The sequence below is a fragment of the Belonocnema kinseyi genome, chromosome 1 (assembly GCF_010883055.1).
Source record: "Belonocnema kinseyi isolate 2016_QV_RU_SX_M_011 chromosome 1, B_treatae_v1, whole genome shotgun sequence".
Classification (NCBI taxonomy): Eukaryota; Metazoa; Arthropoda; class Insecta; order Hymenoptera; family Cynipidae; genus Belonocnema; species Belonocnema kinseyi.
This window is the reverse complement of record NC_046657.1, coordinates 94,627,131-94,637,395: the sequence shown is the minus strand read 5'-3', so window position 1 is coordinate 94,637,395 and position 10,265 is coordinate 94,627,131. Positions and strand designations below refer to the sequence as shown.

Genomic DNA, 10,265 nt, shown 5'->3' with positions numbered 1-10,265 from the left:
TAAAAATATATGGGTCTCAATTTTTTCTAGTGTCGAATAGTCTTAGTTATTGGCCGTTGAAAAGCAGTGTCCCGGTAGTGGCGTTTTGGCCGTTTAAGGGTTAAACTACAGGATCGCCAACTGAACACTCTGGGATAGTGAAGATGGTCGTCAAATGTTGACACTCCATGGATGGCACGCTACACCATCTAGGAGGCTGTCCCATTGCAAGATTAGGATATGCGTGGCAACAACGTTTGAATGCGGATTTCTATAGGATTTTTTGCGAGAAAAATGAATGTGGACGTTTAAAACGAAGGGGAAATCGACTCGATCACCACATGTTCAATTTCCACGACAAATTCCTTCTTCTCAGGTCCAGAGGCTTGTGTAATGGTCGCTCTCGTGAAGTTAAATGAATAGAGGTGGATGGTGGTGTTAAAATACCATCTGGCATTTGAGCATTATCGACGAAAAATTCTCTATTCAATTTAAAAGAAAAAATCGAAATTTTTTGATATTTAAATAGGAAAACAATCCAATGTAAAATACTCTTTTAATGTCCAATAATCAAATTGATGAAAAGAATTCCTGAAAATAAAATCAAGAATCTAACGACCAAATTTGGACAACAACCAAAGAAAATTATTCATCTTTACTTTGGACGAAAATAAAAAGGAGGAAAGAAAAATCAAAAGGCAACCAACCAAATCCCCTTCATTCTCTTCTTTATTTTGTTTCGTCCTCTTTATTCCCACCATTATCAAATACCAATAAAAACATTTAAATACATATATAATAATCACCAACGTTTCGGCACTCATACAGCACCCTTATCAAGGCAAAAAAATATATAATATAAAATAAAAATAAAATAAAATGGAAATGAAAATAAAAAAAATTTGTTGCCAGCAGGAACAGCACACCTACCACGATACTATCTCACTGACAACTGAGAGTCAAATGAAAGTTTAAAAGACAAACCAGCCCCAAACAAACCTGAAATAAAAATGACCTCCAATCCAAGTCAGCCAAATTAAAATTTAGGATATTTAAATAGGAAAACAATGCAATGTAAAATCCTCTTTTAACGTCCAATGATCACATTGATGCAAAGAATTCCTGAAAATAAAATCAAGAATCTAACGACCAAATTTGGACAACCACCGCAAAATGTACCCATTGGAATTTTAAAAAAAGGAACACTTCTCTCCCCTCCTTTCCCCTATAAAAGAAAAAAATAAAAGAAAGAAAAGAGAAGAAGTGGTTAGATTCTTGATTTTATTATCAGGATATCTTTTCATCAGAAAAAATCGATATATCGAAAACTATTCGAGATATTGATTTAAAGAATTCAGATTCTTGTCTCTCGCGAAAAATCATATTGGAATAAAAAATGTATGTTTCGAAAACTATTTAAAATATCGATATAAAATTTCAGATTCCCGTTTCTCGAAAAAAATCCCACCGAAATCTATATTCAGAAATTATTTTAGTCAAAACCAAAGAATATAATTTTAACATAATAAAAATAATTCAAGATATCAACACTGACACTCTAGTTCAGACTGACTAGTTATTTTTCTCTGCGTGACTAACCAAATTTTTCCCCGGAAAATTTTCTGGCAATTTCCGCATTTTTGCCGCTTATGAATAGAAAATAACGTAATATTAATCACGATATTTCGTGATGAATAGCCCAGATCCTTGAATCAGCTATTAATCACGAAATTTTTTAATGAATAGCTCAGATCGTTGAATCGGCTATTTACACCGTAAATTCGGCAAGAATATTTGTGGGATTCCAGTCAGGCTCTTCATCCTAAAACTGTTCATTTTTCACAAGTATATAGAGATAGCTTTCACAAATATAGTATAGATAGATAGTCCAGGTATTACGTTTAAATAATAAGTAAAATTCCCGAAAAAAATCCGTTTTCCAATGTTTTTAATGAGAAAGTTCCGATAAGATGTCCCTTTTGACATATCAAAAATGCTAGAACAGATCAATTGCCAAACCGAATTTTTTTTAAAGAGCTCCAAAAGTTACATTGACGTTACATAGAAAAATTCATATTTTTTGGATTTTCCCCGAAAAATCATGAAGTTTCAAAAAACACTGCGTTCCTTCCTGTGTACCTTCCTAGACTTTTTGTGTACCTGTGTATAAGTGTTACAAACAATTTTTAATCAAACATATTTATTTATTGATAAAAAAAGAAATCATACATTTTCAATCAATTACAATCACTTTTTTGCCACGAAAATACTAAAAAAAAAAGGCCAAAAAGTAATCATAAATGATGATAGAAAGCTTTAGTTATGAACAATTAATTATTTATTAGTGGTAAAAGACGTATTGTACATGCTAACTGAATTATATGCACTTATTTGAGACAAAGTTTTCGAAATACGTCCGTCTTTCTACTTAACGGTACGCTCGGGTGCCTCTGTGCAGGAAGAGTGTACATTCCAAGGTAACCTATTAGGACTGGGACACTTTTTTTTTAACTTACGCCAAATTGACTCCACTTTCATTTAATCTTAAGTAATTTTGTCGTGGAATGCACAGGAAGCGAGATATTTTCCACACAAAAAAAACAAAATATTTTCTTTTTTAGTGCAAAATTAAAAAAAAATCCATTTATGAAACCTTGCAATTCCCAAAAAAATAGGTATAAAATACCTTTTTTTTTAGATCTACGCAGATTTTTGTAGGCTCTATTTTTTCCTCTGGCATCATTAACGCAAACTAAAACCAACACGATTTATTTTGAAAAAAACTTAACTCTACTTTTTGCCCGTAAAAAAAGGCAAAGCTAACTTTTAGGGATCATAAATTATATGTAGGACACTGTTTTTTTTTAATTACAGAGAATTGAGTCATCACTCACCTCTGGAATACTTTCTTCTATACTGATTAGGTACGAAGGTACACAGTGTTTTGTAAAACGTAGTGACTTTTCGCTGAAAATAAAAAATGGGGATTTTCCTATGTATCATAACTCGAAACCTATGGCAGATAGCGCATTATTTTTTTAAACAAAACTGTGTCACAACGTTGTCTTCTTTCTTTTTTCTGTTGGGCATTTTGCTCTAAATTGCAATGGGAATTATCCGTCCACGCAAATATAAGGGACACTCCTATGACTGGTGAAACCCCTTTTCAATCTCTTGTGGGGGCCCTAACTCACTTCAGTGACGTATGGCGTGCTACACTTTAAATACTCCAAGTCACACCCCCAACCTTCGCTGTGATTTAGTTTACAATAACAATAGCTTTTAATGAAAATAACGTAAATAATGTATTGCTTTTATGTTGCTTTTTTGCTTATGGATATTTTGTGTTCTTTTTGTTAAACATTATTACTTTTTTATTGAAATTATTTTAAACTGGAATATTCAACTTTTTAACTTGAATTTAAATGAATAAAAATACCACCTTTTATATGAAATGACAGTGAATGTTTCCGTATTGATATCTAGGTGAGAATTCCAAAATATTCATCCCGAAATTTCGAGATAAATAGTCCAGAGCGTTTATTCGGCTATTCTGTGATGAATGGCCCAGATCCGTGAATCGACGATTAATCACGAAATTTCGAAATAAATAGTCAAGGTTTTTGAAATAGCTATTAATCACCAAATTTCGCCATGAATAGCAAACTGGACACCCTACTATTGAAATTTTTATCTTTTCAAAGGCAGCCTGTATGAATAAATACCTTGTCTTTTTTTTACTTTGCTAATACTCTTATCCCAATTTTCTTCACTTCTCGTTCTCTTTTTTCCTTCAGTTGGAGTTTCTGGCCAACTCAATGACATTTCCTTGTTTAATTATTCATTTTCAATATTTATAGATAGATTTGCTTAGAAATCAAATTCAATGTTCTCTACAATTTTAAAAGACGTGTGATGCTTTCCGAGCTAATCTTCCAAATTAACTGCAGATGCACTCGCATTTTATTTACATTATATTCCTAACATACGCCTATTCTAAAGAGATTGTTTGCCAACAAATATGTATTCTCTCGGGCGAAACAGCGCGGTGCAACCGGGCACCGACCTTATCACTTCTCACGCGCTTGAGCAATACTATTTGAATGCCCCTATTTTGTTAATATCTAAAAAAACAGATTTTCTACACAGAAAGAGGAATTTTTCAACAAAATATTGAAATTTTTAACTAAATAGTAAATACTTTTTAACCAAAAGAGATGAATTCTGAATAAGGAATATGATAGGAGATATTTCAAATAAAAAGATGACTTAAGAAAATAGTTTTTTTTTCAACAAGATATTTTGAATTTTCTACCAAAACATGAATTTTTAATCCAAAAGGACTAGTTGAAACTAATTTTCAATTACAAAAGACAAATGTTCAAGATAACAGTTGAATTTTTTGGATTTTCGATAGATTTTATTTTTTGGATTTTCGATAGGGCATAATAATTCACTCTATACTAGATTTGGTTACTTTTGTGATCATATGGTTCAATTAAGAAAAAAAGGTTTCATCTTTAAATATAAAAGCAACTTTACTCTTTGAATGATCCATCACCACAAGCTTTACATTTTTTCAAGATTCTTGATCAAAATCTTTGCTTTAAGGTCCGGTGAAAATAAATAACATTAGATTTTAATTGGTTCAAATGCTTCGGCACGTGATTAGATTTGGAGAAAGATATATTAATTTTTTTGAACATTTTTCAGAAAAATAATTGATGTGGGACACCATCGTGTCACACAGCAACCGAAACACTTGAAATCTAATTTAATATGGGAAACTAAAAAACTGAATTTATAGCTTTTAAAAACATTACTTTACGAGTTAAAAAAAATTGAAGTGAAAAAATACAGAAGAATTTTTCAGTTGTCTGAATATACAAAATTTTTTTTGCGAAAATTGTGTCCAATCGATGAATTATCTATAATAATTATTTTTTAAATTTCATTGCAAGAGTTCTGAAATTGCGACATTTTGAATACAGTGAAATCTGAATTTAGTAATCCTTGACTTATAGCGTATTCGGTTATCCTGCACTGGTGCACTCCGATCAAGGAAGAAGTAAGAAGAAGTAAGACGGAGCGATCGAAGTGCTCTTACTCTACACCAGTCCAGGATAAACGAATGCGCTATTAGTAAAAATCAAAAACTTAGAATTATTTGATTTGAAATTTACAATTATAATTTTTCGTATTTGAAATTGTTATTTTATTAAATTTTCTACGCTCTTACTTTTCATGCAATACTTACAAAAGCGGACAAAGATTTAATATAATCTAAAAGATTTCAAGGAATTTGAAGACATTTGAAGAAATTTAAAAGGATTACAAAGAATATCCCAAAATTTTTAAGAATTTCAATGTATTTCATAGAATTTAAAACGATTATAGGTATTTTTAATGTATCCAAAGGACTTCAAAAAATGTCAAATGATATTTATTGGATTTCAATAGATAATAAACATTTCTAAACAATTTTGTAATATTTCTCTAAATTTCAAAGAATTTCACGAGAATAAAGATTTTCGTATGATTTCAAAGATTTGAATTTTTTTTCAAATGTTAAAGACGAGATCAAATGATTTCAAAAATTCCATGCAGTTTTAGAGATTTTTCTTTAATTTGTGAAGATTTGGAAGCATTTCATGTATGATTTTCAAAATAATAGAATATTTTAAAACATTTAAAGGGATTTCAGAAAATTTCCAATATTTTCAAATATTAAAAAGGGTTTTTAAAGAATTTTAAGGGGCCTTCTTTCCGTAGATTAAATAATTTTATGGAATTTTGAAGGCCCTTAATAAGGTATTTTAATTAATTGTTGAGTATCTTACAGGATTTCATAGGCCTTCGAACATTTCAAGAAATATAATCGGTTTCTAGGATATTTAAAATGTTTCCAAGGAATTTTCAATAGCTTTCGGTTATTTAAAGAGATTTTAAGGTATTTACCAGAACTGCAAAGAATTTTCAACAGATTTGAAAAATTTCAAGAGATTTCAAAATATTTCAAAGAATTTAAAAATGTTTCTAGGAATTTTTCATATACTTAAATAAGGGTGTCTGTTAAATTTTGCTCACGAAATTCCCGGACGATTTCCGCATTTTTCCAGCATATAAATATAAGATCCCTCTTGCGATAGAAGCATACATACAATGCATAATGATGAGCTGTGTCGTGGGTAATTCTTTCGAATGCAATATTATAATTTATTTAAAAAAATATAACTTTCAATCATTTTTAACAACTTCAATTTGAAGTAAGAAAAAAATAGAGTAAGTGGCTCCGAGAGAAAATAAAAAATTATACATTATAAGAAAATGAAATGCACTTCCCGCGTCAAAAATGCAATCAAGGACAATTTACGGGTTTCCCGTTTTTTCAATTGCCGGATAATTCCGGGATTTCAATGATTCTAAAGGATTTAAAAAAATTTAATGAATTTTTAACAATTTCCTTGAATTTTCGAAGATATGGAATGATTTCATTGGGCCTATATATGATTTTAGTCTATTTTAAAGGATTTTAACGGATTTAATCAGATTTCCGAATTCAGGTTTTCTGGCAATATCAACATACTTCTTGCAGTTTCTTGGGTCTTACTTATCCTAATAATTCTTACTTTCGTTATATTTTTACATCAGAAGATAATTTTATAGATTGATTTTAATAAAAGATCAATTTCATAGTTTTACATTTTTAAGATTATATGCTTAGAAATCATTTTAATGTTGCAAAACATTAAAATAAAAGATTACTTTCAATTTATTTAAAATCATATTTAAATTAAAAAATAAGGGTATTATCAATTATTTTACGTTTTTAAACTAATTTCATCTGTTACAAATAACTTTAGTGTTGCCCGATTACAAGTTCAAGAAATAAAAATGTTATCATTTTAAAGAATTTTTTCAGTCTGAATTAATCTATGAATGAAGTGTTACACAGGTAAGAAGTAAATTTTTTTATCGACATTTTCCTTATAAAGTTATTTCTAAAATATTCTTTTTCTAATAATAAAACCGTGTTACCGGAAGACGCGAAATTGTTGTACGATCTTTTTCAGGCTTCTAAATAGGTTATTTTGTTCAGGTAAAGACACTTTAAAGGTAATGAATTTTTTATGTTTTTAAGTATATTGAATAATCTTCAACTATTAATGAATTTAAATGTAGGGAATAAACTTCCAAGCCCTAAAATTAATATAAACCTATCTTATTGCTATCTTATTAAGAACACGTTACCGGATAAAATTTAATCATATTTAATCCAATTTATTTTCATACGAAGTAAAATAAAAATAATTGGCATTTAGGACGAGATTGGAGAAAATACGCTTAAAAAAAAGAATGTAATTATTTAAATTAGTCCACCAAACACAAGCGTATAAAATTCCAAGGGCATGATATTGTTAACTTTTTGATTTTTACAATAAATTCCAGGTAATTTCCGGTAATTCAGTATATTAGTTGGATTATATTAATTTTCAAAATCCTCTACAATTTTTTTGTTTATAAATAGGAAATATTTATTAAGAAAATAATACGAGGATATGTACCTAAATAATTCACGTAGATACCGTATTTTTAAATAAAGGCTGTGTTTAGTCGTCCCGAAAAATGATGGGAGTTGGAAAAGGGGACGGACTAGCAGTCCCGAAAATTCGGGACGACTAGCCAAGCTTTTGAAAAATATTAACACTCTACTCATCCCGAATTTCGGGACGAGAAACTTCGTTCAATAAACCAGAAAGTCCACGTCTATAAACCACAATAGACTTCAATAAGGGCTTCTTTACTTTAAACTTCGAATCGATACAAAACTTCAAAATTGAATTCACCCACACAGTTTTCTGCTATGAGAAAATCCAGTGTTCATGGTACTTATGCAAATACCTGTCCCATACGGAAAAATTGTAGAAAGTTAAAAAATATAGTTCTCACCGCGATATTTTATCAACAGAAGCTTTAGGCTTCATAAAGAACGAAAAGCAAAACTATGAATATCTGGTATTATAGAAAATAGGGTTATAATTACCATTCTGCCATTCGATATCTATCCACTATGCTGATAATTTAACCGAATGCTACGGACAGGCCGGATGAAATTCAAGCCCTCCCGATCACTGTCACAATATTTAAACCGAGCAGGGAAATGTCAACGTGCTCAGCCTCAGCGCTGTCACTTTACGAGAAATAATGAAAATGTGAAGCTATGACAGCAATGTGCTGTGAAGCCAGAAACGGAGGCTGATCTGAAGTTTGTAAAATCACCACGTGTAAATAAGCAGGTCTGCCAAAAACATGGATATAGGAAGGCTCAGTGTCGCCAACCTAACCTTAAATTTCGTATCTCTTATTGTTTACTTTAATATCAGCAAGAAAAACCATTTTTTTAAAAAGCTACATTTTAAAATAAATATTCTATTTTCTCAAGACTCCTAACATCATCTGAGCAGTAAACAACCAACATTTTCTTGTGAATGATGTATTTCAAATTTTTCCTACTTAAAATTTCGCACCCTCCACAGAATCACGTGACTAGAATACGATTTTCCAGTAGCGTAACTACTGGATAGCAAAACCCTCAACTCTATTTTATTGTGGTTCAAGAATAAAAATATTTTTTAGAAATAATTGAAAAATATTACCTCAAATTAATAGTGAGGAGTATAGTATCCCTTTAAGTTGGGAGTGGGACGAGCAAAGTTCAAAAATTAGTTAATGTTTGCCACGAATGGAAACCCGTAGATTTTCCGTGAGAACGGTAGGTCGTAGAGAAAATTAAAAAAATTGTAGAAGATTCTACTATCTACAAATTGTCTTATGAAACCACTGCACTACTGTAATGAAACTTAACTACATTCAAGTTGGTTTTGGGGAACCCCCGCTTATTCCATTTGTCGATTTTAAAATAAATTTTCTAATTATAATGTCTTCGAATTATTATTACCCTGTATAATGACATATTCCATGGTCAATGAAATTTAAAAAATTGAACTCTAAAGCTAACAATTTTTCCATTTGAATGAATAAAAACTGAGCTGCAAATGAAAGCACTCAAAGTGGAACTCTTGAATTTCAAGCTTTTAAAATTGAAGTTTCAAAATTTTTTAATTTAATAATTTTGTATTCAAATTTGATTCAAATGCTCAATAATGTACACGTGTAAAATGTTAGCTACTAACACTTTTAAACTGAACAATTTTTAATTAAATGCACTTGAGCTGCAAAATAAATATTTTAACTTTTATAAATTGTAGAGTTTAAAGATTGAGATTCAGTTCTAAAAATATAAATCCACGTTAATTTTTCAATGCTCGAAAGTCTAAATTGAAGAATCAATCAATGAATTTAAAAATTGTCAAAATTATATCATTTAAAGCAATTTTAAGTCATAAACATTAAAAATTGAACTACATTTTTTAATAAACTGAACACTTCTTAAATTAAAAGATAAATTATTTATATTTCAAATGGTTAAAAAATCCTTAAAATGCTTCCAAATTTTATTTGAAAATCTTGAAACATCTACACGTTGTTTACATTTTTTTTTCTTCAAATTTTTTACTATTTATGAAATTATTTTAGAACTTTTAAACATCCCTTAAAATCAATCCGAGTTTTTCTAACTTTTTTTTATTCTGCCGAATTAAATAAATTTCCTTAAAATCTTCCATAGTCATTTTTGATAATTTCGTAAATCTTTTGAAATAATCACTCAAAATTATCTTTTCAAAAGGAAAATCATTTTCAATTTTCATAGGAAATGGTTTTTGATCTTCAGAAGCCATTCAAAATTCTTAAAAAGCTTTTAAATTTTTTGAACGAAATCTGCCCAAATATATATTTTGTTTTAAATTCGGCCGTTACCGATTTTAAATAAACAGTCATATATTTGTAAATATTAATTAATTCTTATTTTTCTTAATTAAGAAATTCCAAATTGAATGGCTTAAAAATGTAATATTTTAGACTAAAATAATATGTAAAATTTAATAAAAGCTTTTAATTATGAATATATTATTTTGAAGTTATTTTAAAATTGAAAATAGTTTATAAAGTTTCAATCGGGCGTTCACATTTGTTTAACTAATAAGACTTTCCAATTAGAATAGTTTACATAGTTTTTAACGTTAAAAACTGGAAATTCTTAAATTGAAAACTGATTTCGAATCGTCTCGTAATATTAATTATTATTACCTTATTAACTATTAAAGAACAGTTCAATTTTAAAAATCACTATTAATTTATATTGACAGTTGATCAACTAAAAATAT

General features: G+C 29.3%; 1 protein-coding gene across 1 annotated transcript in view; it reads right to left on the bottom strand.

The window, feature by feature from the left end:
• The window catches only part of LOC117167894 (alpha-1,3-mannosyl-glycoprotein 2-beta-N-acetylglucosaminyltransferase), a 48,484-nt gene extending 40,264 nt beyond the window's left edge, over positions 1-8,220 (bottom strand). Inside the window, exon 1 of the mRNA XM_033353135.1 lies at positions 8,024-8,220. The gene's annotated coding sequence lies outside the window, so the exon portion shown is untranslated. The remainder of the gene's footprint in view (positions 1-8,023) is intronic.
• Positions 8,221-10,265: the final 2,045 nt, after the last annotated feature.